This window comes from Falco punctatus (assembly GCF_963210335.1).
Source record: "Falco punctatus genome assembly, chromosome: 6".
Classification (NCBI taxonomy): Eukaryota; Metazoa; Chordata; class Aves; order Falconiformes; family Falconidae; genus Falco; species Falco punctatus.
In genome coordinates, this window is record NC_137585.1 from 65,529,979 (window position 1) to 65,553,980 (window position 24,002).

General features: G+C 37.5%; 1 protein-coding gene across 3 annotated transcripts in view; it reads left to right on the top strand.

Annotated features, from left to right (window-relative positions):
- The window catches only part of LOC308065748 (uncharacterized protein), a 172,084-nt gene that overhangs the window by 53,324 nt on the left and 94,758 nt on the right, over positions 1–24,002 (top strand). For 2 of the 3 annotated variants that reach the window (XR_013928906.1, XR_013928907.1), the window contains exon 3: positions 1–22,889. This exon is cut by the window's left edge. The exons of the other annotated variant lie outside the window; for it this stretch is intronic. The gene's annotated coding sequence lies outside the window, so the exon portion shown is untranslated. Of the gene's footprint in view, positions 22,890–24,002 lie in introns of those variants that run through there. 3 annotated transcript variants of the gene reach the window in all.

Here is a 24,002-nt window from a genome sequence, read left to right on the forward strand (position 1 = left end):
CTCATGTACCTCTGCCAAGGATATTACTTTATTTTTTAATGTTTGAGCAAAAAAGACAATTTCACCAAGAAACTCCATAGACAGTTTCTACATTTTAACCCTCCATAAATGGCCAAATTGAACATTTATTACAGTATTACAACAGCACAGCACTATGGTTGAGATTAAGAATCTGATCAGATTTATATTCTCTTCAAGTTGAACAAACACTTGTTCACTGTTGTTACAAGCAGTCATACATGTAAAAGTCACTTGGTCCTGATAGTTATAAAGAAAGATCAATAAAGCAAGCAGAACAGTTGACATATCAGAAAGTAAAGTGTAATTTCACCTTGTAGAACAATACAAGAAGTCAGCCTCTTAGAGAAATACCTTCCAGAGAGGACACAGGAAATTAAAATTTATATGCTTTTCTACAGGAAAAAGAGAGAGCTCTTTATATGCTGAATTCTATCACCAAGAAGTGTCCAAGATCTTTTCAATATCTTGGATTTTGAAATCAGAAAGATCTGATCATAGAACACTTACAAAGTGAAAGTGGGGAATTAGACATTCCTTGTCATGAACATTTCTGTTCCATTTCTTTCAGAAGCTCCACTTAACCATGACAAGCAATCCATAGAGGGTAGCTGAGCTAAATGCAGTTAGTGACCAAGCTGACACAGAAATGCACAAGCAAGGTTCCTCAGTTAGCATTCAAGTACTGTTTTGCTTCAACAGATGAATTGTAAATGTCATTGAGGGGGGTGGGGGTGGGGGGGTGTAGTGGGGTGCTGGTGTGTGGAATCAATTAACACCATTGTGTTGTACACCATTAAACCACCAGTCTAGACAAAAGTGCCTATACTTAGAAATTTATTATCATTTCCTGTTATCATTGTGAATATTCTGTCTCTGTACCTTTGTTCTCTATCCTTACCTCCCTTGCTAACTAGGATCAGAGAATGCATTTTTAAAGCAAACACTTCTTTTCAACATCAATAATTTTAGCAGAGTGACTTAAAACATTGTAATTGTCTTATTTACCAGCATCACTCAAAAATTTTACCTTTATTTGCAAACACTACTGTGTGAAATATTACTACAGTGAAGTCAGCAAAATGACTGAACTGCAGGGTGCTGAAATTCCCATATCCTCTTCCTTGACCTCTATGAAGCCTGTGTTTCCTTGACTTCTATGGAGCTTCTTGATTTCCCTGTGTTGTGTTTATTGCTGAGTGGAATGGAATTAGAGCCTATAAGTGATTTGCTGCAGTGTAGATGTTTCAGTAACAAAACTCCAACAGTTCCCCATTAAAGATGAGAGTAACTAAGGGTTAAGAGAGGAGTTCTAGCATTTTTATAAATACAAACTTATATATGGATTTTTTTCTGATGTAAGTGCACTTGTTTGATTGTTTTACATAGGCTGGTTGAAAAGTGTTTATGTAATTACGCTGGAGCTATTCCATTTGTACTTCATTAGGTGTGTCTTTGTGGCAATACAAAGTTCTGAAGGAACACTGTGTACAGGCTAGATAGATGTCCATTGAAAATGGGACTAACAAACCTAAATGAGAAAGGCATGGATACGAACTGGTGATTTGGGTACTGTTCCCTTGACAATGACTTCAGTCCACTAATGACCAGGACATGGATAATTTTTTCCAAGGTAGTAAATCAAGCTTTTCTCCAAATGTCAGTAATAGGACAATCTCTACCTGTCATTACATTATCACCAAGTTTTAAGACCAAAAAGTGATTGGACAAGTATAATCCTTTCACTAATTGCCAATATTTTAATTATTGTAATAATTTAAGTAAAAGAAAAAAAGGAAAAAAAATTGCAGGTGGCCCACTTGTGATAGGTAGTTTGAAGGATTCATTTTCCTCTGTTTAAATTGAAATTTCTGCATGAAAGGCAGGGCAGGGGCTGTCTCATACCATATATCTGCATTGCATAGGACATTTGGATGTGCACAAGCTGGGCCACCAAGAACTGCTGTTACGCAGTTAAAAATAATAACTTTCTAGGAAATACTTTACCATGGCATCTCAAGACATTTTTAGCAGTAATCTCTCTGTGGAGAAAGGCCTGACTTAACTACTAGTCTTCCCTATGTTTATTACTAGGTACTGAAGTGCAGGCACTTACACTAGGTACCATCCTAATGCAAACCTTCGTAATACTGACTCTTCGACATCTGGAAGCCACTACTGCTATAAATGACAAGTCACAGAAGCCCAAAAGGCTCTTTCACTATCTGCATAGTGTACACACATATGCCAGAATAAGCCACTGTCCGTATAAGCCTTGTAGCTCCTAGACATACAAATCTGCAGTGTAGTTTCTGGAATATAACTTCAGGCAGTATAGAAACTGTATCATAAGTATGTCTAGGGAAGCAGATGTAAAATAAGGAGTGGTTGCTGTGTTAGAAAGCCCTCAGGTGGGATACAGCACAAGAACTTTATAGGTTTCGGGAACAAACTGCCTTAAATGGTCTTAAAATATATTAACTAATTGTTGGATTTGCATAGGAAACAGACATTATTTATCAAACATCAGATTAAGAAACTTTTAAACTAAGTGACAATCAAAGGCCTGTTACTGCTTTGTGTCCCAAGTAGGCCGTTTTTCTCAACCATCTTGGCCTGGCTTATGAAGAAAGCAAAAAATCATTTAAATCGAGTGAGTTTGCTGCCTAAGAAAACACCTCTGAAGAGAAAGATTGTTTGCTCCTTCTCACTTTTTCAGTGTGAATTTTGTTTAATATTTTACTTCAAAGTAATGATAATGCCAGACTAATAGCGGTTGAGGCCTAGGATGGGGCATGAGGAGGCATCACTTCTGCCCGTTACTGCCTTTGTAACCATCTTTCTGTGCCTCTGCCCTTCATACTTTGGCTACATGGTCTGCTGGAATCCTAAGCTTTGGGGACACATGGCAGTTTTGCTACTATAGCTATTATTTATCTAGCATAGCAAGAACCTTTAGAGCTGTCCAACATTTTTGTAGCACTGATTATAAAAATATATTTCAATATCTGTACAGTGGTTCATCTGTAATAATTTTTCTGGCACGCCACACAAATGAATAACATTAACTTCCTTTCAGGACTTCAGCCCATCTGTTGCAGCACTAAGAAAGACAAAAAACTAATGCTGTTTAGGCATCTCAAGGACCTAGAGCACCTCCAAAACGCTACCACAGGAATGCCCCTTCCAGCAACCAGGATGTCAGAGGAGGACTGCAAAATCACTCACTTGTGTGGCATTTCAGAGTAACTAATACTTTTTTAAAAACTAATCTACAGGATAAGAACAATTTGAAACAAACTATTAATGCAAATCCTTTTCTCTTTTGTCCCAAACACACGAGCTTTAGCTCTATGCATATACTTGTTAGACTCTGGGTTTGGAAGCTTGTAAACCTTAAGAGAGCTGCCATTCACCAGCTAAAGGCTACCTGTGGTATTTTCAACTTCAGGAAGAGGAGCTATTGGGGCAGTCCTTTCCTCCTCAATCTTTTATTGGGTAGATCATGAATTATTTGTATCTAAATTACCTTTACGTAAAATAATTTAGTTTTACCAGAAGCATTTGAAGACATCAGATGTGGTATGTGTTTTAAACATGATGCTGAAAGTAAGGTGAAACTCATAGAAGCTTACATCAGGGTCGGTTTCAGTCTCTTGCTTTGTAGTTTTCAATGATCTGCTTAATAAGCTTATGTTATGCAGTATAGAGTTGTAACTGAATCTGATTATACACGTCCCAGAGGGAAAACTCCCAGAACATGATCAATCTATTGAGGGATATAAAGTGTGATTTATATAATTTACTAGCTGTGTTTAATACAAACTACCATCACACTTACCTTTTTTTAGAACATCTTGAATGTTCAAAGAGTTGTACAAGCACTGATAATTAACTCTAGGATTTTCAAAGAGGTCCAGAAGTGTTCCACCCATCTACAACTGAGTTGGCTAGGTAAATCCTGAAGACAGCTTTGAAAAATCCTATCCTTGACTATTTCAAGCACAGATCTGCTCCTGAGAGTAGAAAATACTTCCTTACTTGCCCTATAATTTTTACTCTTCAAGTCTTAGCATGAAAGATCACAGCTGATCAATGACTTAATGTTATAAATGAGATTTTCAAAGGATGACATGATCCCAATCTGTAAGGACAAGTAATCACAAGTAATGCTTTTTGAAGAGCCTCTTCATAACACCAGATATGACAGGATCCACTGGCAAATGTTGAATTGTCAAGGTGAAAATGAGAAATGTTTTTTAATAGTAAAGGTGATTAACATTTACAATAATGTAATGCCAATTGCTAGAGATTCTCCATGATCAGCAATACTAGATAGATTTTTCCACAAGTTATGCTACATTTTGATCAAGAATAGATTCTTAAAACTGCATGCATCTGTATTATAAGCAGAGTTGATGATCACACCAGTCCTTTTTAATGTTATGACTTCTGAATCTTTGTCTATGCCTAGCATAATTTTTTTACATTTTTACTGCCTTCATATTTTTAATCCTGTCTTTTTTTTTTCTCACCTCCCCCCCCCAAGTATACAGTCAACAACATATTTTTAAAAGTTTTTGGTAATATATTCTATTTTTGTAACTGATTCTGATTTTAACACCAGAGAAAGTAAATAAATCAAAATAGTGTTCCCAAAATGAGAAATTTTATTTTAGGAACCTTTGATTTACTGTCTGAAATAATAAGCACATGCTTAAAAATGGAACATGGGTCCTTCACACAGGGTTGCACTTCACTGTCATTTTAATTAGCTCACTTTTGATGTCTGATGGAGAATTTCTAGGTCAAAACATCCAGCCCAATAGTTAAAGGTACTGGCTATCACTGGTACAATACAACCGCCTCAGGGCACACCCAGGCACCATCTTATGGCAGCGGGAAAAGACAGATCTTCTCCAGCAGAAACCTTTCCAGAAGACCTATTTCATTCCTTGAATGAGGCCAATACCAGCTTTTCTGTACACACCCTCTTTCTGCCTTAATTTTCTTGCTTAGCTGGCACAAGTTTTTTCCATGCAACATCTTCTCTGGACAGCTATGTATCTAGTAATACATGTAATGGAGAGAAATATTTGGAGAGAACAAATAAGAGAAAATATTATGTCTCGGTGCTATTTGTTAAGGAATGAGAAATTCTGGGGGAAGAAAACCAAAGAAATGTGTCAGAAATACAGTATTCAGTTGTTACCTTCTTGCCTGTCATAAGAAACCATGAGGTTGTTGAGCATGTGCACCTAATGCTTTTAACTGAGCTCTAATTGAAAAATGTAACTGATAATCTTGAGAAGTGCAAAGTAAAATTTTAAAAGCAAGAACTTGAAGCAAGGAGTGTGAGTACAGGCATGTACTGTAAGTCTAAAGGCTGGGTAACTTTTGGGGGGAAGTTTCTACATCCTATATTCTGCTACAAATTATACCCATGACTGAGCATTTGATAGTGAGCCACAGAAATCAAAAGTTGTGTGTAGACAGTAAGTGGAAATGCTGTTCTGCACTTAATGGTCTTTGCTGGATCACTATGGGATTTTTTTTTATTATCCTTTAAAGGTTTTCTGTTTCTGCTTGACAGCACTGGTCCTTCATGAGACAGAGAAGATAACATAAAATATCCAGGTGGTATTGGAGGCTTTTCATATCATATGAACAAATATAAACTTAAACCCGGGTTTTCCATAGGTACGCTGGCTGACCTACTCTCAGGGTGGGCCACCCCACACACTCAGCATCAAATGAGGCTCTTCTGTTGTAGCGTGGGCCACTGAGGGAGAATTAAGCAGTTCTGTGAACATTGTTGTTTACAACAAAATGTGGTAGGAGACAAGAAGGGTTTTGCAGAACTTCATAAATTTTTCTCCAACTTCAGGTGTGTTAATCCTAAAAGAAACTCCACTGTAAGTGTCTTACACTTCATTTTTGCCTTGTTCACCTTTACTGGCTTAGAGGTCTACAACAACTTACTTGGTCTGTTTCCATCCCCTGTCCAAACTTCCAACACTCATTCACCTCTGACTGAACTGGGCAGCAATTCCCATGGATGGAATAGTCATTACTCAGGTTTTGAGCCACTTGTTTCCCAGCCTGGTTGCTCACATCTGTACACTCAGTGTCAGCAGGTAGACAACTGTATAATTTCTTTCTGTGTAACAGAAAATGTCACCCCCTTTACTTTCATTGCTTCTGTGTTCTGATTAACAGCATACAACTCCTTGTGACTAATGCAACGATTATTTATCAGCAGCTTTCCCTTTGTTAACTGTTCCATACCTGGAACCTTCAGATTTTGGTACACTGTATCCAGCCTAATTTGTGTTTATCACATATGATAAATAATTAAATAAGTAAACAAAACAATAGCAGAGTAGCATGCTAGCATGGTAATAATGACCTGCTATGCTTAAATTTTCAGCCCTGATGTTCCCTGAAAGATTCTGGGTAACATAACCCATACAAAATACTGTATTAAACTGTCTTGATAGGCCTCACAACAGAAATTATTTGAAATATTGTAGCTCCAACTCTGCTCTCACATATGTTCCAAAAAAGCAGAAATTGATTCAGACTGAGCATGTGACTTTTGCTGCAAAATAATAAACTCTCTTTACATTACTGACCTATTATACATACGTCTTACCATCTGAAGGAACAATCTTTTATAAAAAGAAACATAATTAAATTCTTATTTTGACAGGTTTATTCCAAATTATGTTGCAAGATAGCAGATGAGCAATTTTATTCATTGACAAATGGGTTTGATTGGACTAGTGCAATGGTTCATTAACCTCATGAAAAGTTTGGGCTATCTCAGAAGTGTTCTTGCTGTGAATTTAGATTTGATGATGGCTCACACATCAAGAAAACAAATTGCTTCATCTTTTAAAGGAAGAAAAAAAAAGGGGGGGGGGAGTGTTTAAAGAAGTTAATTGATGTCTTTTAAATTCTATAACTAATAAAGCATTTTTTCTTCTATATATTGCTTTCTAATTCTTATGAGATGCATTAGACAGATTGAATGCCAAAAGCACAGATTGCTTTAGTTCTGTTGTTACCAATTAGAGGGAGTCAAAGAACTCTGATTACAATTATCAGATTTTAATGAGCAATTGTCTGTCAACATTTTTTTCACAACTCTAAGGGTGCACACACAATTTGTATGCAGTATACAGGTGCCCTCATATAGTGAGTTTTTCTTTAGATAATCAGTAACTGATTTTTAATTATTAGTTTTCACTGGGCATTTTAAGTAATTATTATGTCTTGGAAGAGCTGCTACTTCCGTTTAATCTAATAAAATATGGACTAACAAAAGATTAAATTCACAGTAAGTCAGGAAAAGCAAAAATTAAGTTTACAGATCTGCTGATATAAGTTTACATTGATTCAATGTGCTAAATGAAATCGGTCTGATCTAGGCTAGCCAAAGATTCCCATGCCTACCTTATACCTTATCATCACTCTGCTTCATCTTTACCTGTAACTTAGTAGAGATTCTGGATTTAAAATCTTAAAGTTCATGTTACAATACAGGCCTTACCTATTACATTTATTTTTACTTGCAGTAAAAAATAGTGGCAAATGAAGAAATGCTACCTTTAATCTTTCTAGATTGACCTATGAAAGAATGCCTCCAGAGATTCAAGATGGATATCTTCCGTAATGGTGACCTTGTGCTACCTACTTCATCAGATACTGTATTTTTTAAAATAGCTCTCCTTGAAACACTCTAAATGATGGATGTTAATCAAGAAATTAATTATGATTGTGTACTGAACAGGCTATAGTTTAAAACCCACACTTTATTTGATGAAGAAGTTGCAAGATATACAAAGAACAAGGTTTTAAGGCCCTTGTGACAGTGAAAGTCGCATATGAAGAAGGATGAGTACAGAAGGGATAGTATTTTCACTGCTTATTCTGGATAATTAATGTAAATACCCTGAATCTCCATTTGGTAACATCCTACTTCTGTCTGGTTTCTGTATAAGAAATTCAGGCTTCTAGGATTGCCAAGTAAATTAGGGAGCTAATCGCTGTTCAGCATGAGTGCTCTAAATCTTCCTCTCAAGCAAATAACTCACTTAGACTCTTAAGAAAAAGAGAAACAAGCTCAGTAAGTGTGTGCATCTCTGTATTTTCTATCTGTCTCCCTCTCCCTCATCCAATCCTAGTTGCTTTTTGATTGGCCCTTTTCAGCCAAATTTTATACGTAGGATAGTGGCCTCAAAGTTATGAAAGACTGACATGTCTTATGAAAAGCAAAGACTAAAGAAAGAGCACCTACTAATGAGGATAAGACAGCAATGTGAGTTCTCATTAGACACTAGAAAATCCACGTAGGAAAGTGAAAACACATTATGAAAGCCTCACCCACAGAACTGCCTTTAAGTAAAGTTTATGAGATAGTACAATACCCATCCATAGGCTGCATTCGTAATGCGGGTTTCAAGAATTTAGCCACAAACTTGGTGTATTCTGTTAATTTACTGGGGGTGGGGTGGGGGGTTCTTACCTAAAAATGAAGCATGATTTCCTCCCCCCGCCCCCCCCCCCCCCCCAAACTGAAACATTGCAATTGAGTCTATTAAGATCTGATCAAATGCTACATTTTTTCCTTGCATTATATAGAATAAGGATTGGTTAAAAAAGCAACCAGTTCTTCTTTTTTTCTTCCTTTGAAAGCAACTCTTTATTTTATTCCTAGACAACATTTTATTAAGTATTAATATTTATGGTTTAATATTTAGCAAGGCTGAAAGTCTTACCTGTTTTTTACCAATAACCACTATTTTATTCCTGGTTTAATGTATTCTTTAGAAATGTATGATGGCTCACTCCTGCCATCTTCCTTGGTGATAAACTAGATAAACCTTCACATGAATCCTGCTTTTATGGCCTATTCTTGTCTTCTCTTTCTAAGTGATATAGTGCAGGATGAGGGTCTTATTCTGTCACTGTCATTTTTACTGAGGAGGCTGCTATGCCATTAAATACTTCTATTAAAATAGATATGGCTACTTCAGAAATAAGGCAGTACTTGATTTGAGTTAATGGAAACACTGGTTCCAGAATGTCACCTTGCTACAAGGGCTGAAGTTGGAAACAAAGGCTCTATAGATAAGAAATAGGCACAGGTGTCAAATTCTGCTACCACTCAGTAAAAAAATCTGCAAATGTTAACAGTGCTGGTAGGCCTTGAAAGAGTGGTTCTGACATGTTCTTGAACAATGTGTATTCCATTTCGTTCCGCTTTCTGTTTGCTTTCCATCAACAAGTCTGGTTTAGACAGTTTGTAACTCAAGTAAATTCAGACACACCACACCAGGTTCACCATCCCCTAGAGAATTCATTTAGGCTCTACTGGAATTTTTACTTGCATGATTGCAGTTGCAAGTTGAAGATAAAGCATTCTGGTCAAAGAGCAGTGCCAGCCCATTTGTAATGTAATACATATACAGAGACATAAGCCTAACCAAGTTTTGTAGTAGTAGTGTATTTTCCTGTGGCTTTGTCAATCCATGGCAAGTAAACACCTACATTTTGTTCTCAGCTGTATACCAGAACTGAGATGCAACCATTTGGTTTTACAGATGCATGTGGGTTCCTTAGGCTTTGACTGTGAATACATAGGATTTGTATTGGACTCATTTCAACATTTCATTAGTGGGGTCTTAGTCCTACCATTCTTGACTGACAGAGCCAATGTTAAACGAAAAAAAAAAAAATGCTGCTATCATTGGCCAGCAGTTATTATTAGTCCTTAGAAAGACAGAAGAAACAGTACCTTTGAATAGTAGTAATTTCTGGTTGATGACACCTTCGGAGTGTCACCGTTAATACAGTTCATGTTTGGATTCACATCTAGAGGCACACATTATTTCTGTGTCACCTATTCAGATGGCACTCATCTGCCCTATTTCAGCTGGGCAAGGATGGCATGACCATCCCAACTACTTTGAACATCTACTTTAGGATTAGATGTAGTGTTCTGTGAAAGTGCCCACCTGTTCCACTAGCTATGTGAGACCTAAAATGTGTGTCTTCAATTTAGATGGCTAAAACTAGGTAATGAGTCCTCCTTTCCCTGTAGTCACCTACCTGTGCATGATACATGAGTATCTACTTTTCATAGTTTTAACTCTTTCCAAGTTTTGGAACTTCAAAGGGTAATAAAAAAAATAAAAGAATATAATTTTCTTCTTCGTTCCTGCACAAAGTACTGACACATTAATGCAGGTTTTTCAAAAGCTGACCTTTTAAAGGCAAAATACTTACATTGATTCTTTAAGATGAGCAAATTCTGTTTCTAAATTTCTGAAATCTTCCTGAATTTTATAATAGAAGTCTGTTTTCTTATCACCAGCTAATACATCCCACATATTCCCTGTGACTGCTGAACTGCACACATACCAGTGCTCTAAATTGGGATAATACAGTGTCATGGCAGCACAGAGTTCCTTGAGCACTATGCATCAGATTAATTCAAAACATGTTTCTGCTTTTATTATTATTTTGGAAGCTAATGAAGCTGCATTTCTGGTTTAGGTCCCAAATACCGCAGATAGTTGTACAAATCCCACAGCCTGGCACAGTTTATCATGATGATGTTTTGAAGGAGGGCAACTTTGTATTATCCCCACTTCACAGACGTAAAAGCAGGGCTCTGAGGGCCTATTCAAAACAACTGCCTTAGTAAAACTACCTGATTTCATAGTGTCTGAAGAGAGAAAATGTCCTCTAGGTGATGATGCCGTAGTTTCCTTCCTTAGGCAAAGGTAACTATTATGAATATCCCCCCTAAGAGAACAGTGTCCTGTTTCTCAAACAATTCAGTTACCTGAATGCCTCTTACCTAGGGTGCACATGAGGCACTTTGATAATCTGGACCTAGACAATTCATTAATAATAATTTCAAGAACGTGTGCTTAAAAACATGTTTTCATATTAGTGTTGCTAGCCATACTGTTGTCTGTATTTCTTTTCAAGCTGAGAACTAGAACTATTATTTTCTTCCCATTGATTACAAGGGCTCTATTCAGGTTTCAGGGTTTTTTTTTTCATATTAATGGGACAGATTTTTAGGAATGAAAGGTCAACTGTTTGCATTGTTACTCAACTGAATCTGTCATTCTTTAAATCTGTCAAATGCCAAATGTTCTACTTTGAAGAAATATTATGTCTAATTATAAAAGTGCAAGGTAATAATCATTGAAAAATAAAATCTTTCGTGTTCTGAAGAAGGAGTTCAAACTTTCTGATGAGTTATTTTCATTTTTTTTTCCAAAGAGGTGGTTTTGTTAATATAATGAGAAAACATTTGTGAATGGGGTTATGTCCAATGGTATCCTGCAAGAATTCATGCTAGACTGGTTGAATTTTTTTTCTTGCAAAAAGATCACTGATTTGGTAAATTAAGAAAATTCACATGATGCCTGAGGAATTGTCTGTGTGATGTAGTTAAATGGTTGCAACAGGACAAGACACGTTTTATTAAAGACAAAAGAAAAACAGTTGACATGGGAAACAGGAATGAAGGTCAGACCTAAAGAAGTGAGTCTGCGAATCTGACAGTGAAGTGCTGGCAGGATGGCTTTGTTCGCATTGGTACTGTCAGCTCAGCTTTGATTATGGAAGCAGAAGTCACAGAGAGCATCCTTGGGTGCCTGCCTGCACTGCCTGTGTAGGCAGCCCTGACCTTCTGGCACCTACCTGCAGCCTCACACCATGGTAAAGGAGTAAAAGAGGGCTAGCTGAGCATCTCCTTTCAGAGGCACATAAAGGGCCAAAACTCCAGTCACTAATTCCAGTAACATGTCTGTGAGGGCATGAGAGCACAACCAGATATGCCAGATTAATAAAGTCTTCAGACTTTGGTCCCTTCTTTATCTGTAAGAGACACATCAGGAAGACAACTTTCTGTCTATTCTTCTCTGATAAGCATATTAATAACTTCAGATTACCCAAACTGAAGTGTATGTCAGACAACCAATAGGTAGACATCTTACCTGATTTGGAGTCAGACATATGTATGCCTCCACATATACCTCCGACAGATTATAGCTTAAGCTTTTCAAGCCAGTTTACTTTGCTAATATTTAAGACAGGTACAGTGATAAATAGCTTCATGAATACAGAGAAATCTGCGGAAGCTATGAAGCTGCTGTCGGTAGAGGTAGATTGAGTAATAACTCTGTTCTGGGAAACACGAGAAGGAAAGTGAATGGTGATTTATTAACTCAAATGAACATATACTGCTTAACAAGTATAGCAAATGGAAGTGAATAATACATGAAAACTGCTAGGCCTTAAATTTAGTGCATAGAAAACTGCAGATTAAATTCATGGTAGTGGAATATTAAGTAAAGAAGCTGGAGAGTGACAGGTTATAATGGGTGGTGAGGATAGAAATGAACCTGATTATGGATGTCTAGATGTCACAGAGCCATAGCCACAAGGAAAACTAGATTGACACTTGAAAACAGGGTAAAACTTTTCTGTGTAGCTAAGGGGGCTCTTACGCGTTACACTCATAGCATGTGGTACTTAACTTATGGCTTTGTTCCACACAGAAAATGAGTCATAAGTGCTGCTTCAAGCTGTTTTGATTCTGATGACAACTCTGAAAATATAAAGCAACCAGGAGCTCCCTACAGCAAGCTGTTTCCTGTCCAAATAACATGTCAACCTATCTAACCTCCAGGTTTTCTGGCCTGACAGACTTTAGTGGATTTTCTCAGGCCCTAACACCCAAATCTCACTTTTAGGGCTAACTTCAAAATTCTCAGCACTTCCAGAGCTCAAGCTGTGCAGGGGACGTTGAAAAGAGCAAAATAAATGAACGGTGCTCTATGAAACGTTCTGGAAGGCTGAGCTCCTAAGATCCAACATCACTGATGAGTTTAATTTACACTTTTTTTCCCCTCTACTGTACCTGCCTGCCCGAACACTTTCACAAACAAGAAAAGGAGTAGCCTGGGTGAAAATATTTGACTCTTCAAGTCTCAGAGAAGCATGTGTATCACACTGAGCATCCCTGCAGGTTTTTTTCTGCTGTTCAAGTCTGGATTCCCCATTGAATATGTCTTTAATCAGTCATTAAACACAATTCATTTGCAGATTCATTGTGTCTGAAGTGAGCAGGGACTACTGGATCATTTGGTCTGACATCTTTATACTGTATGTCATTAAACTTCACCAGTTTACTTCCATACTGAGCCTAGTAAGTTGAATTTGTTTAAATTATACCATCTGGAAAGGTGGCTGGAATATCTGAATGCAGAGACATTAAGAGTAGCAGTACATTCCACTGGTTAATTGTTGGTACTGTGCTGTGGATTTCCTATGTTAATGCTACCCAGAATTTTCTTTCCTGATCATATAGAAATACTGTCATTAAGTCACTTGCCATGCCTGTAGCTTATGAGATAATAACAAAATCTTTTTCCACAGCTTCCTCTAGGATTTTGCAATGAGTTTAGTAGCTTAATTTTTCAGTCCCAGCATGCAGAACACAGCACAGTATTCCCAAATGTGATGATGATTCCCCATTGAAAATGCTTCATAAGATCTGTTAGGTTTCCCCACTTTATCCATTCTTGTGTATATTATTTATAACTTCATAAATTGTCACAAAAGCAAGAATTCACACCGTTTTGGCAAAGATTTCTTCACAGTTCCATCTTCATTGGAATGAACCTTAATTCTGTCAATTTGAGCTGTTATTTTGTTTGGGATTGATTAGTTGCTTAAGAAATTAGCATTTTTAAAATCATCTGGATTTTTTATAGTATTCTAATTTAAAATTCTACCAGTGGGTCATAGATGGCATCAGACAAAACTTGGGTATGAGCCTATATATTTTAAATTATTTCCCCCCTACTGGATGTTGGTTCATGTCTTCCTTCGTCATTAATAGACTGAAAAGTACTCAGAAAAGAGAACAGATATGTGTAAGAAGTACTGCTGGCTTCTTTACAGTGTTATTACGAATTTTTCCACATCCATCTAGTAACTGGCCCAAATCAGTTCTGTTTTTTACTCCTGTTTGGTATGTGCATTTGTTACTTGTTGCAGAAAAACTTTGTTATATTTTCTATGCTCAAAATCTTAAAATGATAAAATGAGACTTCTTTTTTTTATTTAGATGTGCTATATTTTCCTAACATGCCACGTGTTATTTGCAGTGGGATTAACCTGACCTAACTACATTCATCTGAAATTGAGCTATTCAAAACAAAGTTATTTAAGGCTTCCTTGTTAGTTAATGGAAAGTAATAGATGATTCTATTCTGTGCAATGAATTAGACCTATAGGAAGAGGTTTATATTCCTTAAACAAGCATTCACCAAAAACGACTTGGAATTTTTAGGTTTGAACTCAAAAAGCTATAGTATCTTCCCAAATAGTCTTCTAAAGTCAAGCCTTACTGTGACCGACGTGTGCATATAAATGTATTCCTCCCCCAGCACTTTACAGTGATCCTGGAAGCTTCACTGATGACTAGTTTTCCTCTTTGGAACTCAGGGTATGAAACTGGGACCACACAAGGCTTCTGCAGGCAGGGCACTGCAAGTTTTCACCAGAAAAGACTTTTTTTCCAGCTTTTCTGATGGCAACAAAAGGATTGAAAATTCAAATCACTTGTAAGCAGATCCCAAGACTTCTCTGGTCTGAGAAAAAACCAGCATATGCTAAAGCCACGGAGGAAGCTTCAATCTTTTTATCTAAGATTAAACAAGTTCAAGAAAGGCTTCAGAAGGAGTTGGTTTGCATTTTTGTTTACTCCAGCCAAATGACCCGTCCCAGCCACTTACACATACTCTCCTCTCTCGGCCTTTTCTCAATTCTCTCCTTTTTCAACAGAAAAACATTTTAAAATTCCTTTACAAACCTCCTTCTACACAGGCGCTGGACTGGTTGAATGGTTTCTAATCCTATAATTCTGTGCATGCAAAATGCCTCATGCAGGGGAGCTTTTACTGCTTTGTAAATTGTTCCATTTTAACTCCCTTACTCCTTCGGTTTAAGGTTACACTGTACTTGAAAAGCCATCTTAATTATACTTCAATAACAACTTCATATTTTTTGTTCTTCTTTCAAGTGTTTGAAATGAGTGCATAACTACTCCCCAAGGTTGCCTCTGTTAGCCTAGTACAGGACTGCTCGTCTTCATTTCAGGTGTAGCGCTTTGAAGGAGATGGCAGCTTTCAGCAACCATTAGTAGTGCTGAATCCATTGAGTACAAGGACTTATGTGAGAGATAAGGCTGCTAGAGGACTTGGGCCAGGTCACTGCTTCTAAATCAGTCATTCCCATGCGACTAATCCCAACAGACTACCAAATGGAAAGATGCACAGTTTGAGGCATGCCAAGTGAAAAGATAGAGCTTTCTGTGATGCTTGTTAGCATTGAATGTACCTTTTAATGTGGGCTTTCTCTCTGAGTAACTGCCCCGCTTTCCTCAATTTGAGGTTGATTATTTTAGGTGGGTTAGAAAGCACTTGCTCATATTGCTTCTACAGACTGACATGGGACGGGAAAGAGGCAAAGTTCAATACCTAAGGTCGAGATGCCAAACCTGAAACATAAGCCAGCAGAACTTTCATAAAGGAAGGAATGTCTTTCATTGTCCAATTAACCTAATAAACTAACAGTTTAGGAATAAATGCAAGTATATACTTACCACATTGTGCTCAAGGGATGAAGATTGTGACTGCTGCTGGTTTTAAACAAGGCCAAACCTTGTAATCCATAATCAGAGGTTTCTTTGAAGTGATTATGAGCTCCTTGAACTTTGTCTATTATGTCTACACTAAGTTCATGGCCCCAGGAAGAAAATAACCTCCTCACCTAGCTCAGGTCCTTCACTGGGGGTCACCTTTATCATTATATTTATCATTACATGTATTCACATTTTTTCACTCTAACACTCAAAGGCACAAAAAGAGGTCATTGTACTTGACTTTCTGTGAGACCAGAAGAGCTTGTGATCTAAATAGGCAAATTATATGTCCATTTCGAGTGACTATCTTGACCTTTCTCAGACTGCAGACTTCCCAGATGCCTTTGTGGCAATGACTTTCCTTCTGGGCTAATTACCTTTAATTGTGTTGTTCATGTTACCTTGACAGGCTCAATTTTTGCCATAAAATGGCGTGATGTGGACTTGAGTGAGATAAGAAATCTTGTTCCCAGATGCCTGTCGCTTCCTTGCTAGGGCAATTACTTGACAAGTAACTTTGGTAATAGTTCTGGAAGGGCAGTTTAGTCTGCATGGTTTGGATACCTTAAGACAAAAACAAACAACTCTAAACTCATTTACTAGCAAAAGGAATCCATTGGACCTTCAAATGTCAATAGAGTTTCCAAGTATGTCGTAGAGTTTACAAAACAAATCTACCCTTCTTCAGTTGTAAGAAACGTGAAGAGCTTTTTTACAGAGAACAATGTTTCTCATATTTTACAGAGAACAATGTTCTTTCACAAGTGAGAAAAGAATTAGAAATGTCTCATTCAGGTTACGTCAGGACTCACTGTGCAACATACATGTTCTGGATAAGATTTCAAATGGCAGTGGAAGTGGTTGGTCACCTTTGTTACTCAAGATAATAAAAAAATACAGAATAATTAGGGATAAATGATGAGTTAAAATGAAATTCAGTGTAGATAAATGTAAAGAAATGCACTTGAGAGAAAACCGTCAACTTTACATATGTAATGATCAACTGACTTGCACTGTCAGAAATTAGATCCTGAGCTTATAATCAATATTTAGCTGAAAACACCGGATCAATGTTTAGGAGTGGTTAAAAAACAAAGTGAATTTTGGCAATTATTAGAAAAGTATGGAAGACTATGAAGAAAATTTTGTTATTCTTTATTAAACTACCATATATCTTTACCTTGAATAGTACAGGTCTGGTTCTCCTTTTCAGGTAAGACATACTACAAATAAAATGGGTCCAGAGAAAATCAACAAAGTGTGATCAAAGATGGTGTGGTTTCTGTGTGAGGAACAGCTAAATGGACTAGGATCCTTTTTTTGTGGAAAAAAGGTGACTGAATGTGGTATGGTAGAAATCTACATAACTTTGAGTGTCAGGGGATTGATAACTGTAAATAGGGGTTGACTCCTAGCTATCTCCTCCAGCACAAGAACTAGAAGACATGCAGTGACATTATGAAGTAGTGATATGCAACAGAAACAATCTTCTTTATACAGTGTGTAAAGCCTTTGAGCACATCTGTGAACTCCATGCTTTTTGATGCTGCAGATGTTAAGTGTATGCTTAGGTTCAAATAGTAACCTCACAAATCCATAGAAGGAAACTCCAACAAACTCTGTTAACTACAAAAACCCTCTTTTCCCCAGAAGTCCCTAAACTGCAGTTTCCACGGATGTATCACTGCATCTTGGTTTGTGCTTAGATTCTTCCCTAAATATTTGCTGCGGGATGTTGTCAAGGACAGGATTCACAGGGTTATGTGGTCTTTCTGCCTCTCTGTGTGGCTCTTCTTATGTTGTCACCCTTGTGCTTTAGTGCTGGACAAAATAGTTTTTCCACCAGCATTGTCAGAATTTGAAAATGCTGCTCCTGTGAGGGAAATAAAAAACCAAACAAATAAATAAATAAATATTGTCTCGACCTGTCTGTCTGTCTCCTTCCATGCTGTATATCACCTCTGTCACAAGGCTTATATCTTTCAGGAGGTGAGTGATTATTTGTGCTTGGTTGTGTGCTAAATAGGATGATTCCAATGCCAGCTATCCTCTCCCTCCTGATCACTAGAAAGAAATAGCTATGCGCTGTTTCAGTGTATGTAAGGAGTAAACACACATCTGTCCTGGATTTTTGCTGGGAATGTTTGTACCCATGGTGTTAGCCCAGGACAGGTTTGTAGAGGACTTTTCTAATCCATTTCCAACTTACACCAAACAAGAAAGCTTATGGGCTGGCTATACAACCAAAATCGGAGAACTATCCAGGACTGTAAACTGTGGCTGCCCTGATGAGACTGGCCGTATTTTTGCCAGACAGTTTTGCTGATTGCCACCTTCACTGTTTCCAGCACAAGAACTATCAGTGAGCTCAGCAGTTCTGATGTCTGACACACCAATGTTTGACCTGAGACCTCCTGAGCTAAAAGTCTGAGTGACTGTTTCACACTAACGAATCACACTCACTACAGACAAGCGCAGAGGAAACCTCCAGTGCTCACTGCCCAAAGAGGTTACATGAAGATCTCATTTGTCTGACGCCTCCCCTAAAAAGATACCAGGCTACATTTCCAAAGAAAGAGATTATTAAAACTCTCTTTCTCAAATTCTGTCTCCAAGTGGCCTGGCTGCAACCCAGGTGTGATCTCTCTTGTACAGTCTCAATAAGTCTTGGCTTATTTAAAGAAACTAATGTGACACAGCACAGGTGAAGCAGCCCACTGATTTTAATAGGCTGAATAATAGATGTGTACTGCCTCACTTGGAAAGCATCAGGTAGCTTTGGTGAGGAGAGCTGCCGTCCCTGGGAATGAACACCCATGGACGCATTTCCAGCATTTTACAGTGTTGTGCAATCCCGTCTCACAGAAAGAGTTCATTTTTTCCATAGCACTGACAAATAACTTCAGAATTGTATGAAAAGATGAATTCTTATATTAAATTACTTTTCCAATGAAATTCTTAAACTACTGCAATCAACAGCAAAATTTCTTTTTCCCCTTTTACCTCCTCTTGCTTGGCCAAAAGCATAAACCTACTCCTTTATAACAATAGTTGTGTTACAAATTTGAAGAAAAATCACTCCCCACTTTTTTACACTCGGAGAGCAGATGACAACTTCCTGCATTTTCTTATGTCACATAAGCAGCATGTGTTGGTGTCAGGCAGAAGGTGTTCTTTGACTGGAAAATCTCCACAGGAGAAACCCAGGGAGTTAATCAGAAAGGCAGAAATGACAGAATGTTTCTTTATTTCTCACAGCTCTTAGGTCATTGCCTTGCTCCATGCCTAAGCATTAAAAGGATGTAGTCAGTTTGACCTCCTGAGGGTTGAAAGCTTGCTTTCAGAGCCATGCTAAGTTATCCTGCCATAGTCTGGATCTGTCAAATAATGCTTCATTACAGAAATATCACTGATGGACTATTATATAGAGAAATATCAGGTTTATTAAAGAATTTTTTCCCCTTGTGGAATACTGTGTTGGCTGTCTGCATCAACTCTTGCAGTGTATTCAAGAAGACAACTTGCTAAAAATGCTTAAGATATTAGGTCTTGCTGATAAATAATCTCAAACTGTCAGGAAGAGTGATAAAGACCCTGGGATAAAACTGCCTGTAATCAGCAGCCTTGTTTGCAACCTCAGGAAGCAGCAAAGGATTTACTGGGTCTGGACACTGAGCAGACTCTTTCCTTGGAGACTCTTTTGTTCCTTGTACCCATTCTCCCGCTGAGCACGGAACATCAGTCAGTGAGTTTATAGCCTCATCAAACTCAAACACTTGCTTCTAGGTTTTAAAAATGCCAACTGTTGCTTTCCCTCAGGAGACAATGTTTTGCAGCACTGATAGAGACTGAAATGCAGAACTGGGGCTGATTTGAGAGTATTAGTCAGAAACTCAGCGGTCTAGCTGAAGTTAATTTAACATTAAGAGTAAAGAGCAAAGTAAAGACATAGAAATATGGTGCAGGTTTTATGGGTTCATGGGAGTAAAAATACTTTGCTTCTAAACACCAAAATACATTAAGCAAACCACTCAGATGATACGGTAGTTCTTAGGACTGGTTTTCTTATCCTATAATTTTCCTTTTTTAAAATGTTCTTTTTTTTCCTTCAGAAAAACCTCTTTCCTAATAGAAAATATGGGTTTTCATGGAGGTTAAATAGGGTAGAATTTGGTCCTTAAAGATCTGGCTGCCAAATAGGTGACTTTTTATGAATAACAGAAGAATTATCATCTCAAACCTTGATGCTTGGCAAAACATTTTCATTTAGGTATCATTTTCCAACATTTTCTGTTGTCTCGGGCAGTCCTCTCTGAGCTCACCTGAAGAACTTTGACTGTTTCATCATGCTGTCTTACTTAGCTCCAGGCTGATCATGTAGAAGGGAACTACTGAAACAGAGTGCAGGGAAAAGATCTCACAAGGCATGACTGGAAGAGTGAGGCCAGAGAAACTAGACCATGGACTGGATGTCCTGAGAGGAGGCAACTGCATGGTTTCCTTCTGTTTTCAGTCTTTCACAGCTGTAAGTGACATATGACATCATCAGACAGAAGCAAACATAAGAACATACTTCGGTTATTATGAGCATACCTCAGCTTTTCTTACCTCTCCCTGCCTTGCCAAACTATAGTCCTTCCCTCTGTATGCATCTGTCATCACTAGTACAACCCCAGATCCACACCTGTGACCTTTCTACCTGTCTTTTGCAGCCATATCCCTATTTTGAAGTTAAAGGCCTCCTAAACCCTACTATCAAAACCTCATGAAATCTATCCCACAAATTATTTGTAGCATTACCCTTAATCCACTCAGGGAAAAACCTCAAACCGATCAACCAAACAAAAACTCATTTTTTCACTCCCTGTCTATTCAAGCTATCACTATTCTATAGGTTGTGTTAAGTGTGCAGGAAGAGTAATTTCTACAGTGCTGTAGGATTCTTAATGTTACAAAGCCAATGTTATTCTTGATTTAGGTTTGTTGTTTGGGTCCTCATATAATGTGATCATGTTTCTGACAGAACTTCTGCAATGGGTGAGTAACTGGCAAAAGTAGAAAACAGAAATCGAGAAGCAGCAAATGAACTCTAGTGAGTCCATGGCATGCGTGCCCAGGAGAGGGATAGCCTACCACATTATAAAGAACTGACATCTCAAACAGCATTCAGTCTGAATTCACTTAATTTAATTTGAGTGAGAGGATAAAGAGCACAGCTAAGACACACATGTAGGTGTGTACATTGAGGTGTCTACATGTTACATTTTGTGTTTAAGGGTATTATAGTCAAAGGACCTCTAACCAATACTGTCAATGACGTCTGAAGGATCGTGGTTTGGTTTTGTTTTGGGTTTTTTTATGTCATAAATGACCCAAGGTAGGTTGACTGAGATTATTAGTTCTCAAAGCTATCCTTAGGTATATTAACTAGATTTTATTCACTGAGATACCCCTAACTCCTAATGTCTTTTAATATGAACTAAGGAGTCCAAAACATTATCTTGGTATGGAAGATGCAGGTCCTTCTGGACTGGCAGCTGGAGATACACCAGGATAATAATCTAGGGCATTTCAAACATCACTTTGTATCCATGTGTGAGTAAACAAGACAAGACATAGGTCTCCAACTACTATAAAAGATCTTAGACTTACAGCTGTCATGTAGATGGCTATGTATAGAAAATTCATACTCCAAAATGTGTGTGTCTGAGGGCTCTTCTTGGTTACTCAAACATAGATATCTGATGCCGTTTCAGATTTCCTAGGATTTGACTTCCATCTGCCCTTCCAATAGAGGTATGGTTTTCCCATGCCTCTTGCATTACACCTTCCAGGCCAGCACAGATGTTCTGGTTATCCCAGGGCATTTTAAATGACATAAAATGCTTGGGTTTAGGCAACTAAATCAAATCCTAAATGAAGGCTGTATGTGTCTCTATCATCTGAACTACCTATCTAGACTTTCCTTATCCTCAATACAGTAATTTCAAAATATAATTCATATGACCAAAGGAAAGTATTTACATTAGAATATGATTAATATCTCCTGTTTTTTATTTCCTTGCATTTTGCTTTGGTCATTTACACCTACTGAAAGAAATACAAGGCTACCGCCTTGATTAGCTACTGATTTGATCAAGTGGTATTTCAAACATGAAGTCCAAATGTAAATAACCAAGTAAGACAAAAGCCAGCAGAAAGCTGGGTCCTCTATTCCTGACACTCAGATACAGTTAATGGTTACATCTGAGTAGAAAACAAGATCTACATATATGAATGGAAACAAAATCTAGTGGAGAATGCTTTGATGGGTTTATGTTTTTGTCTCTTGTGGTGAATAAGCCATTGACATCCAATTATAAGAACCATATCAGTTTATTGAACTCTACAACTGCCTAGTAGTTACTCAAATCAAGCAAAACAGAACTAATCTCTTATTGCTTATGCATCACTGCAGTCTTTAGACCCTCTGTTCAAGTCTTGCTTTTTTTCTGTTTATTTAACCAGTGCAAGAATCAATATCATGTATAATGATGAATCTCCAGATTCTGAGCTCTTTTTACACTTGTGCAAGTAACCTTAACATTTCATCACAGTAATCTGTCACTTTTTTCTTTTACTTGGGAAATGAAATGACATTGATGGTCTGAAAACTTGACAAAGAAATAGTAAGAATAACACTTCTAGCTGCAGCTTTTGCAGTTAAGTACCGTGTATTGTTGTTAATATCTACTTCTTTTCTTTTTCTTTTTTATCTTTTTTTCTTTTTTCTTTGTAATGTGGATGAAGCCAAATTGAATGATTAATCTTTGACCTGTATCTGTAGGAAACAATTTGAACAACCCCTCTTAAGAAGTCTAGCCTTCTCCATAGCATGCACATAATGTTTCATTAACATTAAATAGAATTACATGTGCACACCAGGGCATAAGCTTCTAAGTAGGTATTAATTGGCTAAGAAATTATCCACTATTTCTTCTCCTTGCAGTTAGTGTTTGGGATCTCAGTTTTGGCTTACTACCTTCACAACTCTTTGAGTGTGTGTTTATTAATTTTTATTTAACTATTTAAGTGACAAAATTTCTTCAGTGACCTGTGTCAGTGCATGCAGCCATTTAAAAGGCAATAGAAGAAACAATTGAATATTATTAAAATTAATTTCACTACTTAATATCAAGAGTCTACTATGTCCCCATATCCCCATATCCCTTTCTAGACCAATTCCTGTAAAATATCACCAGTATCTGAAACCAACACTGTTTGACTAGTAAGTTCAGAGGAAAGTAGCTATGAGTCTTTATTTTGTCATTATTTTGTAGTTGCAGGAAAGAGTTTGGAAGCAATATAGGTTAGTTCTCTATGTCTCAGGTAGTCTTTTCAAAATACACTTCTTTCTTTGTAACAGCTAACCAATGCAAAATGCCAAGCTGTGACAATCAAGCAACTTAGTGGTACAACAACTAGAATTTTATATTCTGCATGCTTAATGGATCACTTACAAATAGAAATTGCTTTGTTTTCATATTAGATTGCCATTGGGACTGGGTTCAGGATTCCCAACTACGTTCTAAAAATCACAGCCTTAATCTAGCCAGATTGAGCTTTGTTTAGTGTTTCAAATCAACATTTAAAGAATAAGAATTCAAAATGCAAGGATTTGCTAGAAGTCATGTTAAGAGGTTTTGGACCTGCTTTGCTTGCACAGAAAGTCTGTGATGCTGCACTTCAAAATTAGGGGAACTCCCTATGACTTGTTTGCATTTACAGAATTATGATCGCAGAAGTTTCAGGTGAAACAACTTCTGCCTTTACCTACATGACCTGTAGCTCTCTGCTGTGTTCCTTTACCTTTGGGCAAGCTGAGTTATTTCTGCAAAATTCTTACTTCTTCCTTCTGTGACCTCTGCATCTGCAGAAAAAAACATGTAAGTAGGCATTGGAGATGAGATCCATTTTGCCCCTTTTAGATGTCCATGATGCAGACATCCACATTGGATCCAGTTTCCCTGGCTCTCTGAGAAGCATCAGCTACATGATACTACATACCTCATCCTTTTAGACTGTCACTTTAGGGTAAGACCATAAGAATCCTAGGAATGCTCTGAGCTAGAGGTTGGATAAGAGGACCTTCTGAGGTCCTGCCAACCTGAATTATCCTTCAGTCCTGGGAACCTATGAATGCCTACTTGCCTATTTCTTTTGACTACAATAACAGTCTTACTGGTTAGCTTGACATGACAGTTAA